The sequence below is a fragment of the Pungitius pungitius genome, unplaced genomic scaffold (assembly GCF_949316345.1).
Source record: "Pungitius pungitius unplaced genomic scaffold, fPunPun2.1 scaffold_34, whole genome shotgun sequence".
NCBI classification, from domain to species: Eukaryota; Metazoa; Chordata; class Actinopteri; order Perciformes; family Gasterosteidae; genus Pungitius; species Pungitius pungitius.
The window spans coordinates 416,936-428,850 of record NW_026909849.1 but is presented as its reverse complement, the minus strand read 5'-3'; the positions used below and the strand labels follow the sequence as shown (position 1 = coordinate 428,850).

General features: G+C 42.5%; 24 non-coding genes across 24 annotated transcripts; all 24 read left to right on the top strand.

Annotated features, from left to right (window-relative positions):
* Positions 1–202: 202 nt before the first annotated feature.
* Positions 203–321, top strand: LOC134114355 (5S ribosomal RNA). Its single transcript, XR_009946721.1, has one exon. It is a non-coding gene; the product is annotated as a 5S ribosomal RNA (ribosomal RNA).
* A 397-nt stretch (positions 322–718) lies between these two features.
* LOC134115198 (5S ribosomal RNA) lies at positions 719–837 on the top strand. The gene has a single exon (XR_009947560.1). It is a non-coding gene; the product is annotated as a 5S ribosomal RNA (ribosomal RNA).
* A 339-nt stretch (positions 838–1,176) lies between these two features.
* LOC134115197 (5S ribosomal RNA) lies at positions 1,177–1,295 on the top strand. The gene has a single exon (XR_009947559.1). It is a non-coding gene; the product is annotated as a 5S ribosomal RNA (ribosomal RNA).
* Positions 1,296–1,691: 396 nt separating this feature from the next.
* Positions 1,692–1,810, top strand: LOC134114699 (5S ribosomal RNA). The gene has a single exon (XR_009947066.1). It is a non-coding gene; the product is annotated as a 5S ribosomal RNA (ribosomal RNA).
* A 396-nt stretch (positions 1,811–2,206) lies between these two features.
* Positions 2,207–2,325, top strand: LOC134115041 (5S ribosomal RNA). The gene has a single exon (XR_009947403.1). It is a non-coding gene; the product is annotated as a 5S ribosomal RNA (ribosomal RNA).
* Positions 2,326–2,722: 397 nt separating this feature from the next.
* On the top strand, positions 2,723–2,841 carry LOC134115195 (5S ribosomal RNA). Its single transcript, XR_009947557.1, has one exon. It is a non-coding gene; the product is annotated as a 5S ribosomal RNA (ribosomal RNA).
* Positions 2,842–3,180: 339 nt separating this feature from the next.
* LOC134115194 (5S ribosomal RNA) lies at positions 3,181–3,299 on the top strand. Its single transcript, XR_009947556.1, has one exon. It is a non-coding gene; the product is annotated as a 5S ribosomal RNA (ribosomal RNA).
* Positions 3,300–3,695: 396 nt separating this feature from the next.
* On the top strand, positions 3,696–3,814 carry LOC134114698 (5S ribosomal RNA). The gene has a single exon (XR_009947065.1). It is a non-coding gene; the product is annotated as a 5S ribosomal RNA (ribosomal RNA).
* A 396-nt stretch (positions 3,815–4,210) lies between these two features.
* Positions 4,211–4,329, top strand: LOC134114354 (5S ribosomal RNA). The gene has a single exon (XR_009946720.1). It is a non-coding gene; the product is annotated as a 5S ribosomal RNA (ribosomal RNA).
* Positions 4,330–4,726: 397 nt separating this feature from the next.
* On the top strand, positions 4,727–4,845 carry LOC134115193 (5S ribosomal RNA). The gene has a single exon (XR_009947555.1). It is a non-coding gene; the product is annotated as a 5S ribosomal RNA (ribosomal RNA).
* A 339-nt stretch (positions 4,846–5,184) lies between these two features.
* On the top strand, positions 5,185–5,303 carry LOC134115192 (5S ribosomal RNA). The gene has a single exon (XR_009947554.1). It is a non-coding gene; the product is annotated as a 5S ribosomal RNA (ribosomal RNA).
* A 396-nt stretch (positions 5,304–5,699) lies between these two features.
* LOC134114697 (5S ribosomal RNA) lies at positions 5,700–5,818 on the top strand. The gene has a single exon (XR_009947064.1). It is a non-coding gene; the product is annotated as a 5S ribosomal RNA (ribosomal RNA).
* A 396-nt stretch (positions 5,819–6,214) lies between these two features.
* On the top strand, positions 6,215–6,333 carry LOC134115029 (5S ribosomal RNA). The gene has a single exon (XR_009947391.1). It is a non-coding gene; the product is annotated as a 5S ribosomal RNA (ribosomal RNA).
* Positions 6,334–6,730: 397 nt separating this feature from the next.
* Positions 6,731–6,849, top strand: LOC134115191 (5S ribosomal RNA). The gene has a single exon (XR_009947553.1). It is a non-coding gene; the product is annotated as a 5S ribosomal RNA (ribosomal RNA).
* Positions 6,850–7,188: 339 nt separating this feature from the next.
* Positions 7,189–7,307, top strand: LOC134115190 (5S ribosomal RNA). The gene has a single exon (XR_009947552.1). It is a non-coding gene; the product is annotated as a 5S ribosomal RNA (ribosomal RNA).
* Positions 7,308–7,703: 396 nt separating this feature from the next.
* On the top strand, positions 7,704–7,822 carry LOC134114353 (5S ribosomal RNA). Its single transcript, XR_009946719.1, has one exon. It is a non-coding gene; the product is annotated as a 5S ribosomal RNA (ribosomal RNA).
* A 396-nt stretch (positions 7,823–8,218) lies between these two features.
* Positions 8,219–8,337, top strand: LOC134114352 (5S ribosomal RNA). Its single transcript, XR_009946718.1, has one exon. It is a non-coding gene; the product is annotated as a 5S ribosomal RNA (ribosomal RNA).
* Positions 8,338–8,734: 397 nt separating this feature from the next.
* On the top strand, positions 8,735–8,853 carry LOC134115189 (5S ribosomal RNA). The gene has a single exon (XR_009947551.1). It is a non-coding gene; the product is annotated as a 5S ribosomal RNA (ribosomal RNA).
* Positions 8,854–9,192: 339 nt separating this feature from the next.
* Positions 9,193–9,311, top strand: LOC134115188 (5S ribosomal RNA). Its single transcript, XR_009947550.1, has one exon. It is a non-coding gene; the product is annotated as a 5S ribosomal RNA (ribosomal RNA).
* Positions 9,312–9,708: 397 nt separating this feature from the next.
* On the top strand, positions 9,709–9,827 carry LOC134115187 (5S ribosomal RNA). Its single transcript, XR_009947549.1, has one exon. It is a non-coding gene; the product is annotated as a 5S ribosomal RNA (ribosomal RNA).
* Positions 9,828–10,166: 339 nt separating this feature from the next.
* LOC134115186 (5S ribosomal RNA) lies at positions 10,167–10,285 on the top strand. Its single transcript, XR_009947548.1, has one exon. It is a non-coding gene; the product is annotated as a 5S ribosomal RNA (ribosomal RNA).
* Positions 10,286–10,681: 396 nt separating this feature from the next.
* Positions 10,682–10,800, top strand: LOC134114351 (5S ribosomal RNA). Its single transcript, XR_009946717.1, has one exon. It is a non-coding gene; the product is annotated as a 5S ribosomal RNA (ribosomal RNA).
* Positions 10,801–11,197: 397 nt separating this feature from the next.
* LOC134115184 (5S ribosomal RNA) lies at positions 11,198–11,316 on the top strand. Its single transcript, XR_009947546.1, has one exon. It is a non-coding gene; the product is annotated as a 5S ribosomal RNA (ribosomal RNA).
* A 339-nt stretch (positions 11,317–11,655) lies between these two features.
* On the top strand, positions 11,656–11,774 carry LOC134115183 (5S ribosomal RNA). Its single transcript, XR_009947545.1, has one exon. It is a non-coding gene; the product is annotated as a 5S ribosomal RNA (ribosomal RNA).
* The last annotated feature ends 141 nt before the right edge of the window (positions 11,775–11,915 follow it).

Genomic DNA, 11,915 nt, shown 5'->3' with positions numbered 1-11,915 from the left:
GGCCTACTTTTGTTTGTAATTTAGCCGTTGAAATACAGGTGCTAACCCAACATGTTAGAATTGCCAGTGAAGAAAAGTAAAGTTACCTTCAGGTTTTAGGAACCTCTCTTGCCAATCCTAAGAACTGCTTCAATTTTAGAAAAAGAAACTCTTCTGATTATCTTTGACACGTTTTAAAGGATTAGGAAAAAGATAAAAAGCAGCTTACGACCATACCTCTCTGGTTCCGCCCGATCTCATCTGATCTCGGAAGCTAAGCAGAGCAGGGCCTGGTTAGTACCTGGATGGAAGACCGCCTGGGAATCCCAGGTGCCGTAAGCTTTTTCACTTCTCTCTGAAAGCCGCCGAGCGCCGCAGATTGTACACCTACAAATTACAAAAAGTATATCACATTGTCGAAGAGATGCATGTTTAGTGTTGTTTTAACGTTGGATATATAAGGAACTTAGACAATATCATCAAAATTGATTCCGTTTCATGGTTGCTAAATTAGTGTTGATCAACATTTAACAATTGGCATACTTTTGTTTGTAATTTAGCCGTTGAAATACAGGTGCTAACCCAACATGTTAGAATTGCCAGTGAAGAAAAGTAAAGTTACCTTCAGGTTTTAGGAACCTCTCTTGCCAATCCTAAGAACTGCTTCAATTTTAGAAAAAGAAACTTTTCTGATTATCTTTGACACGTTCTAAAGGATTAGGAAAAAGATATTAAAGCAGCTTACGGCCATACCTCTCTGGTTCCGCCCGATCTCGTCTGATCTCGGAAGCTAAGCAGAGCAGGGCCTGGTTAGTACCTGGATGGAAGACCGCCTGGGAATCCCAGGTGCCGTAAGCTTTTTCACTTCTCTCTCCGAAAGCCGCCCAGCGCCGCAGATTGTACACCTACACAATTGTAAAAAGTATTTCACATTGTAGAAGAGATGCAATAGGAAGAAGATGAAAGGTGGCTTACGTCCATACCATCGTCAGGCCATTTGAGGTGGCGGGGACTGCAATGGCCATCCACCGATTGGCTGGGACTCCTGGGCGGGTCTTCTCTAGTCCATCCAATTTTCGGCATAGGATGTCACAGCCTTCTTTGCATACCCTTATTTAACCCACACAAAGATGCCAACGGCAGGCGTGACATAATTTTTTGACGCATTATAAAGGATTAGGAAAAAGATAAAAAGCAGCTTACGGCCATACCTCTCTGGTTCCGCCCGATCTCGTCTGATCTCGGAAGCTAAGCAGAGCAGGGCCTGGTTAGTACCTGGATGGAAGACCGCCTGGGAATCCCAGGTGCCGTAAGCTTTTTCACTTCTCTCTGAAAGCCGCCGAGCGCCGCAGATTGTACACCTACAAATTACAAAAAGTATATCACATTGTCGAAGAGATGCATGTTTAGTGTTGTTTTAACGTTGGATATATAAGGAACTTAGACAATATCATCAAAATTGATTCCGTTTCATGGTTGCTAAATTAGTGTTGATCAACATTTAACAATTGGCCTACTTTTGTTTGTAATTTAGCCGTTGAAATACAGGTGCTAACCCAACATGTTAGAATTGCCAGTGAAGAAAAGTAAAGTTACCTTCAGGTTTTAGGAACCTCTCTTGCCAATCCTAAGAACTGCTTCAATTTTAGAAAAAGAAACTCTTCTGATTATCTTTGACACGTTTTAAAGGATTAGGAAAAAGATAAAAAGCAGCGTACGGCCATACCTCTCTGGTTCCGCCCGATTTCGTCTGATCTCGGAAGCTAAGCAGAGCAGGGCCTGGTTAGTACCTGGATGGAAGACCGCCTGGGAATCCCAGGTGCCGTAAGCTTTTTCACTTCTCTCTGAAAGCCGCCGAGCGCCGCAGATTGTACACCTACAAATTACAAAAAGTATATCACATTGTCGAAGAGATGCATGTTTAGTGTTGTTTTAACGTTGGATATATAAGGAACTTAGACAATATCATCAAAATTGATTCCGTTTCATGGTTGCTAAATTAGTGTTGATCAACATTTAACAATTGGCCTACTTTTGTTTGTAATTTAGCCGTTGAAATACAGGTGCTAACCCAACATGTTAGAATTGCAAGTGAAGAAAAGTAAAGTTACCTTCAGGTTTTAGGAACCTCTCTTGCCAATCCTAAGAACTGCTTCAATTTTAGAAAAAGAAACTCTTCTGATTATCTTTGACACGTTTTAAAGGATTAGGAAAAAGATAAAAAGCAGCTTACGACCATACCTCTCTGGTTCCGCCCGATCTCATCTGATCTCGGAAGGTAAGCAGAGCAGGGCCTGGTTAGTACCTGGATGGAAGACCGCCTGGGAATCCCAGGTGCCGTAAGCTTTTTCACTTCTCTCTGAAAGCCGCCGAGCGCCGCAGATTGTACACCTACAAATTACAAAAAGTATATCACATTGTCGAAGAGATGCATGTTTAGTGTTGTTTTAACGTTGGATATATAAGGAACTTAGACAATATCATCAAAATTGATTCCGTTTCATGGTTGCTAAATTAGTGTTGATCAACATTTAACAATTGGCATACTTTTGTTTGTAATTTAGCCGTTGAAATACAGGTGCTAACCCAACATGTTAGAATTGCCAGTGAAGAAAAGTAAAGTTACCTTCAGGTTTTAGGAACCTCTCTTGCCAATCCTAAGAACTGCTTCAATTTTAGAAAAAGAAACTTTTCTGATTATCTTTGACACGTTCTAAAGGATTAGGAAAAAGATATTAAAGCAGCTTACGGCCATACCTCTCTGGTTCCGCCCGATCTCGTCTGATCTCGGAAGCTAAGCAGAGCAGGGCCTGGTTAGTACCTGGATGGAAGACCGCCTGGGAATCCCAGGTGCCGTAAGCTTTTTCACTTCTCTCTCCGAAAGCCGCCCAGCGCCGCAGATTGTACACCTACACAATTGTAAAAAGTATTTCACATTGTAGAAGAGATGCAATAGGAAGAAGATGAAAGGTGGCTTACGTCCATACCATCGTCAGGCCATTTGAGGTGGCGGGGACTGCAATGGCCATCCACCGATTGGCTGGGACTCCTGGGCGGGTCTTCTCTAGTCCATCCAATTTTCGGCATAGGATGTCACAGCCTTCTTTGCATACCCTTATTTAACCCACACAAAGATGCCAACGGCAGGCGTGACATAATTTTTTGACGCATTATAAAGGATTAGGAAAAAGATAAAAAGCAGCTTACGGCCATACCTCTCTGGTTCCGCCCGATCTCGTCTGATCTCGGAAGCTAAGCAGAGCAGGGCCTGGTTAGTACCTGGATGGAAGACCGCCTGGGAATCCCAGGTGCCGTAAGCTTTTTCACTTCTCTCTGAAAGCCGCCGAGCGCCGCAGATTGTACACCTACAAATTACAAAAAGTATATCACATTGTCGAAGAGATGCATGTTTAGTGTTGTTTTAACGTTGGATATATAAGGAACTTAGACAATATCATCAAAATTGATTCCGTTTCATGGTTGCTAAATTAGTGTTGATCAACATTTAACAATTGGCCTACTTTTGTTTGTAATTTAGCCGTTGAAATACAGGTGCTAACCCAACATGTTAGAATTGCCAGTGAAGAAAAGTAAAGTTACCTTCAGGTTTTAGGAACCTCTCTTGCCAATCCTAAGAACTGCTTCAATTTTAGAAAAAGAAACTCTTCTGATTATCTTTGACACGTTTTAAAGGATTAGGAAAAAGATAAAAAGCAGCGTACGGCCATACCTCTCTGGTTCCGCCCGATTTCGTCTGATCTCGGAAGCTAAGCAGAGCAGGGCCTGGTTAGTACCTGGATGGAAGACCGCCTGGGAATCCCAGGTGCCGTAAGCTTTTTCACTTCTCTCTGAAAGCCGCCGAGCGCCGCAGATTGTACACCTACAAATTACAAAAAGTATATCACATTGTCGAAGAGATGCATGTTTAGTGTTGTTTTAACGTTGGATATTTAAGGAACTTAGACAATATCATCAAAATTGATTCCGTTTCATGGTTGCTAAATTAGTGTTGATCAACATTTAACAATTGGCCTACTTTTGTTTGTAATTTAGCCGTTGAAATACAGGTGCTAACCCAACATGTTAGAATTGCCAGTGAAGAAAAGTAAAGTTACCTTCAGGTTTTAGGAACCTCTCTTGCCAATCCTAAGAACTGCTTCAATTTTAGAAAAAGAAACTCTTCTGATTATCTTTGACACGTTTTAAAGGATTAGGAAAAAGATAAAAAGCAGCTTACGACCATACCTCTCTGGTTCCGCCCGATCTCATCTGATCTCGGAAGCTAAGCAGAGCAGGGCCTGGTTAGTACCTGGATGGAAGACCGCCTGGGAATCCCAGGTGCCGTAAGCTTTTTCACTTCTCTCTGAAAGCCGCCGAGCGCCGCAGATTGTACACCTACAAATTACAAAAAGTATATCACATTGTCGAAGAGATGCATGTTTAGTGTTGTTTTAACGTTGGATATATAAGGAACTTAGACAATATCATCAAAATTGATTCCGTTTCATGGTTGCTAAATTAGTGTTGATCAACATTTAACAATTGGCATACTTTTGTTTGTAATTTAGCCGTTGAAATACAGGTGCTAACCCAACATGTTAGAATTGCCAGTGAAGAAAAGTAAAGTTACCTTCAGGTTTTAGGAACCTCTCTTGCCAATCCTAAGAACTGCTTCAATTTTAGAAAAAGAAACTTTTCTGATTATCTTTGACACGTTCTAAAGGATTAGGAAAAAGATATTAAAGCAGCTTACGGCCATACCTCTCTGGTTCCGCCCGATCTCGTCTGATCTCGGAAGCTAAGCAGAGCAGGGCCTGGTTAGTACCTGGATGGAAGACCGCCTGGGAATCCCAGGTGCCGTAAGCTTTTTCACTTCTCTCTCCGAAAGCCGCCCAGCGCCGCAGATTGTACACCTACACAATTGTAAAAAGTATTTCACATTGTAGAAGAGATGCAATAGGAAGAAGATGAAAGGTGGCTTACGTCCATACCATCGTCAGGCCATTTGAGGTGGCGGGGACTGCAATGGCCATCCACCGATTGGCTGGGACTCCTGGGCGGGTCTTCTCTAGTCCATCCAATTTTCGGCATAGGATGTCACAGCCTTCTTTGCATACCCTTATTTAACCCACACAAAGATGCCAACGGCAGGCGTGACATAATTTTTTGACGCATTATAAAGGATTAGGAAAAAGATAAAAAGCAGCTTACGGCCATACCTCTCTGGTTCCGCCCGATCTCGTCTGATCTCGGAAGCTAAGCAGAGCAGGGCCTGGTTAGTACCTGGATGGAAGACCGCCTGGGAATCCCAGGTGCCGTAAGCTTTTTCACTTCTCTCTGAAAGCCGCCGAGCGCCGCAGATTGTACACCTACAAATTACAAAAAGTATATCACATTGTCGAAGAGATGCATGTTTAGTGTTGTTTTAACGTTGGATATATAAGGAACTTAGACAATATCATCAAAATTGATTCCGTTTCATGGTTGCTAAATTAGTGTTGATCAACATTTAACAATTGGCCTACTTTTGTTTGTAATTTAGCCGTTGAAATACAGGTGCTAACCCAACATGTTAGAATTGCCAGTGAAGAAAAGTAAAGTTACCTTCAGGTTTTAGGAACCTCTCTTGCCAATCCTAAGAACTGCTTCAATTTTAGAAAAAGAAACTCTTCTGATTATCTTTGACACGTTTTAAAGGATTAGGAAAAAGATAAAAAGCAGCGTACGGCCATACCTCTCTGGTTCCGCCCGATTTCGTCTGATCTCGGAAGCTAAGCAGAGCAGGGCCTGGTTAGTACCTGGATGGAAGACCGCCTGGGAATCCCAGGTGCCGTAAGCTTTTTCACTTCTCTCTGAAAGCCGCCGAGCGCCGCAGATTGTACACCTACAAATTACAAAAAGTATATCACATTGTCGAAGAGATGCATGTTTAGTGTTGTTTTAACGTTGGATATATAAGGAACTTAGACAATATCATCAAAATTGATTCCGTTTCATGGTTGCTAAATTAGTGTTGATCAACATTTAACAATTGGCCTACTTTTGTTTGTAATTTAGCCGTTGAAATACAGGTGCTAACCCAACATGTTAGAATTGCAAGTGAAGAAAAGTAAAGTTACCTTCAGGTTTTAGGAACCTCTCTTGCCAATCCTAAGAACTGCTTCAATTTTAGAAAAAGAAACTCTTCTGATTATCTTTGACACGTTTTAAAGGATTAGGAAAAAGATAAAAAGCAGCTTACGACCATACCTCTCTGGTTCCGCCCGATCTCATCTGATCTCGGAAGGTAAGCAGAGCAGGGCCTGGTTAGTACCTGGATGGAAGACCGCCTGGGAATCCCAGGTGCCGTAAGCTTTTTCACTTCTCTCTGAAAGCCGCCGAGCGCCGCAGATTGTACACCTACAAATTACAAAAAGTATATCACATTGTCGAAGAGATGCATGTTTAGTGTTGTTTTAACGTTGGATATATAAGGAACTTAGACAATATCATCAAAATTGATTCCGTTTCATGGTTGCTAAATTAGTGTTGATCAACATTTAACAATTGGCATACTTTTGTTTGTAATTTAGCCGTTGAAATACAGGTGCTAACCCAACATGTTAGAATTGCCAGTGAAGAAAAGTAAAGTTACCTTCAGGTTTTAGGAACCTCTCTTGCCAATCCTAAGAACTGCTTCAATTTTAGAAAAAGAAACTTTTCTGATTATCTTTGACACGTTCTAAAGGATTAGGAAAAAGATATTAAAGCAGCTTACGGCCATACCTCTCTGGTTCCGCCCGATCTCGTCTGATCTCGGAAGCTAAGCAGAGCAGGGCCTGGTTAGTACCTGGATGGAAGACCGCCTGGGAATCCCAGGTGCCGTAAGCTTTTTCACTTCTCTCTCCGAAAGCCGCCCAGCGCCGCAGATTGTACACCTACACAATTGTAAAAAGTATTTCACATTGTAGAAGAGATGCAATAGGAAGAAGATGAAAGGTGGCTTACGTCCATACCATCGTCAGGCCATTTGAGGTGGCGGGGACTGCAATGGCCATCCACCGATTGGCTGGGACTCCTGGGCGGGTCTTCTCTAGTCCATCCAATTTTCGGCATAGGATGTCACAGCCTTCTTTGCATACCCTTATTTAACCCACACAAAGATGCCAACGGCAGGCGTGACATAATTTTTTGACGCATTATAAAGGATTAGGAAAAAGATAAAAAGCAGCTTACGGCCATACCTCTCTGGTTCCGCCCGATCTCGTCTGATCTCGGAAGCTAAGCAGAGCAGGGCCTGGTTAGTACCTGGATGGAAGACCGCCTGGGAATCCCAGGTGCCGTAAGCTTTTTCACTTCTCTCTGAAAGCCGCCGAGCGCCGCAGATTGTACACCTACAAATTACAAAAAGTATATCACATTGTCGAAGAGATGCATGTTTAGTGTTGTTTTAACGTTGGATATTTAAGGAACTTAGACAATATCATCAAAATTGATTCCGTTTCATGGTTGCTAAATTAGTGTTGATCAACATTTAACAATTGGCCTACTTTTGTTTGTAATTTAGCCGTTGAAATACAGGTGCTAACCCAACATGTTAGAATTGCCAGTGAAGAAAAGTAAAGTTACCTTCAGGTTTTAGGAACCTCTCTTGCCAATCCTAAGAACTGCTTCAATTTTAGAAAAAGAAACTCTTCTGATTATCTTTGACACGTTTTAAAGGATTAGGAAAAAGATAAAAAGCAGCTTACGACCATACCTCTCTGGTTCCGCCCGATCTCATCTGATCTCGGAAGCTAAGCAGAGCAGGGCCTGGTTAGTACCTGGATGGAAGACCGCCTGGGAATCCCAGGTGCCGTAAGCTTTTTCACTTCTCTCTGAAAGCCGCCGAGCGCCGCAGATTGTACACCTACAAATTACAAAAAGTATATCACATTGTCGAAGAGATGCATGTTTAGTGTTGTTTTAACGTTGGATATATAAGGAACTTAGACAATATCATCAAAATTGATTCCGTTTCATGGTTGCTAAATTAGTGTTGATCAACATTTAACAATTGGCCTACTTTTGTTTGTAATTTAGCCGTTGAAATACAGGTGCTAACCCAACATGTTAGAATTGCCAGTGAAGAAAAGTAAAGTTACCTTCAGGTTTTAGGAACCTCTCTTGCCAATCCTAAGAACTGCTTCAATTTTAGAAAAAGAAACTCTTCTGATTATCTTTGACACGTTTTAAAGGATTAGGAAAAAGATAAAAAGCAGCTTACGACCATACCTCTCTGGTTCCGCCCGATCTCATCTGATCTCGGAAGCTAAGCAGAGCAGGGCCTGGTTAGTACCTGGATGGAAGACCGCCTGGGAATCCCAGGTGCCGTAAGCTTTTTCACTTCTCTCTGAAAGCCGCCGAGCGCCGCAGATTGTACACCTACAAATTACAAAAAGTATATCACATTGTCGAAGAGATGCATGTTTAGTGTTGTTTTAACGTTGGATATATAAGGAACTTAGACAATATCATCAAAATTGATTCCGTTTCATGGTTGCTAAATTAGTGTTGATCAACATTTAACAATTGGCATACTTTTGTTTGTAATTTAGCCGTTGAAATACAGGTGCTAACCCAACATGTTAGAATTGCCAGTGAAGAAAAGTAAAGTTACCTTCAGGTTTTAGGAACCTCTCTTGCCAATCCTAAGAACTGCTTCAATTTTAGAAAAAGAAACTTTTCTGATTATCTTTGACACGTTCTAAAGGATTAGGAAAAAGATATTAAAGCAGCTTACGGCCATACCTCTCTGGTTCCGCCCGATCTCGTCTGATCTCGGAAGCTAAGCAGAGCAGGGCCTGGTTAGTACCTGGATGGAAGACCGCCTGGGAATCCCAGGTGCCGTAAGCTTTTTCACTTCTCTCTCCGAAAGCCGCCCAGCGCCGCAGATTGTACACCTACACAATTGTAAAAAGTATTTCACATTGTAGAAGAGATGCAATAGGAAGAAGATGAAAGGTGGCTTACGTCCATACCATCGTCAGGCCATTTGAGGTGGCGGGGACTGCAATGGCCATCCACCGATTGGCTGGGACTCCTGGGCGGGTCTTCTCTAGTCCATCCAATTTTCGGCATAGGATGTCACAGCCTTCTTTGCATACCCTTATTTAACCCACACAAAGATGCCAACGGCAGGCGTGACATAATTTTTTGACGCATTATAAAGGATTAGGAAAAAGATAAAAAGCAGCTTACGGCCATACCTCTCTGGTTCCGCCCGATCTCGTCTGATCTCGGAAGCTAAGCAGAGCAGGGCCTGGTTAGTACCTGGATGGAAGACCGCCTGGGAATCCCAGGTGCCGTAAGCTTTTTCACTTCTCTCTGAAAGCCGCCGAGCGCCGCAGATTGTACACCTACAAATTACAAAAAGTATATCACATTGTCGAAGAGATGCATGTTTAGTGTTGTTTTAACGTTGGATATATAAGGAACTTAGACAATATCATCAAAATTGATTCCGTTTCATGGTTGCTAAATTAGTGTTGATCAACATTTAACAATTGGCCTACTTTTGTTTGTAATTTAGCCGTTGAAATACAGGTGCTAACCCAACATGTTAGAATTGCCAGTGAAGAAAAGTAAAGTTACCTTCAGGTTTTAGGAACCTCTCTTGCCAATCCTAAGAACTGCTTCAATTTTAGAAAAAGAAACTTTTCTGATTATCTTTGACACGTTCTAAAGGATTAGGAAAAAGATATTAAAGCAGCTTACGGCCATACCTCTCTGGTTCCGCCCGATCTCGTCTGATCTCGGAAGCTAAGCAGAGCAGGGCCTGGTTAGTACCTGGATGGAAGACCGCCTGGGAATCCCAGGTGCCGTAAGCTTTTTCACTTCTCTCTCCGAAAGCCGCCCAGCGCCGCAGATTGTACACCTACACAATTGTAAAAAGTATTTCACATTGTAGAAGAGATGCAATAGGAAGAAGATGAAAGGTGGCTTACGTCCATACCATCGTCAGGCCATTTGAGGTGGCGGGGACTGCAATGGCCATCCACCGATTGGCTGGGACTCCTGGGCGGGTCTTCTCTAGTCCATCCAATTTTCGGCATAGGATGTCACAGCCTTCTTTGCATACCCTTATTTAACCCACACAAAGATGCCAACGGCAGGCGTGACATAATTTTTTGACGCATTATAAAGGATTAGGAAAAAGATAAAAAGCAGCTTACGGCCATACCTCTCTGGTTCCGCCCGATCTCGTCTGATCTCGGAAGCTAAGCAGAGCAGGGCCTGGTTAGTACCTGGATGGAAGACCGCCTGGGAATCCCAGGTGCCGTAAGCTTTTTCACTTCTCTCTGAAAGCCGCCGAGCGCCGCAGATTGTACACCTACAAATTACAAAAAGTATATCACATTGTCGAAGAGATGCATGTTTAGTGTTGTTTTAACGTTGGATATTTAAGGAACTTAGACAATATCATCAAAATTGATTCCGTTTCATGGTTGCTAAATTAGTGTTGATCAACATTTAACAATTGGCCTACTTTTGTTTGTAATTTAGCCGTTGAAATACAGGTGCTAACCCAACATGTTAGAATTGCCAGTGAAGAAAAGTAAAGTTACCTTCAGGTTTTAGGAACCTCTCTTGCCAATCCTAAGAACTGCTTCAATTTTAGAAAAAGAAACTCTTCTGATTATCTTTGACACGTTTTAAAGGATTAGGAAAAAGATAAAAAGCAGCTTACGACCATACCTCTCTGGTTCCGCCCGATCTCATCTGATCTCGGAAGCTAAGCAGAGCAGGGCCTGGTTAGTACCTGGATGGAAGACCGCCTGGGAATCCCAGGTGCCGTAAGCTTTTTCACTTCTCTCTGAAAGCCGCCGAGCGCCGCAGATTGTACACCTACAAATTACAAAAAGTATATCACATTGTCGAAGAGATGCATGTTTAGTGTTGTTTTAACGTTGGATATATAAGGAACTTAGACAATATCATCAAAATTGATTCCGTTTCATGGTTGCTAAATTAGTGTTGATCAACATTTAACAATTGGCATACTTTTGTTTGTAATTTAGCCGTTGAAATACAGGTGCTAACCCAACATGTTAGAATTGCCAGTGAAGAAAAGTAAAGTTACCTTCAGGTTTTAGGAACCTCTCTTGCCAATCCTAAGAACTGCTTCAATTTTAGAAAAAGAAACTTTTCTGATTATCTTTGACACGTTCTAAAGGATTAGGAAAAAGATATTAAAGCAGCTTACGGCCATACCTCTCTGGTTCCGCCCGATCTCGTCTGATCTCGGAAGCTAAGCAGAGCAGGGCCTGGTTAGTACCTGGATGGAAGACCGCCTGGGAATCCCAGGTGCCGTAAGCTTTTTCACTTCTCTCTCCGAAAGCCGCCCAGCGCCGCAGATTGTACACCTACACAATTGTAAAAAGTATTTCACATTGTAGAAGAGATGCAATAGGAAGAAGATGAAAGGTGGCTTACGTCCATACCATCGTCAGGCCATTTGAGGTGGCGGGGACTGCAATGGCCATCCACCGATTGGCTGGGACTCCTGGGCGGGTCTTCTCTAGTCCATCCAATTTTCGGCATAGGATGTCACAGCCTTCTTTGCATACCCTTATTTAACCCACACAAAGATGCCAACGGCAGGCGTGACATAATTTTTTGACGCATTATAAAGGATTAGGAAAAAGATAAAAAGCAGCTTACGGCCATACCTCTCTGGTTCCGCCCGATCTCGTCTGATCTCGGAAGCTAAGCAGAGCAGGGCCTGGTTAGTACCTGGATGGAAGACCGCCTGGGAATCCCAGGTGCCGTAAGCTTTTTCACTTCTCTCTGAAAGCCGCCGAGCGCCGCAGATTGTACACCTACAAATTACAAAAAGTATATCACATTGTCGAAGAGATGCATGTTTAGTGTTGTTTTAACGTTGGATATATAAGGAACTTAGACAATATCATCAA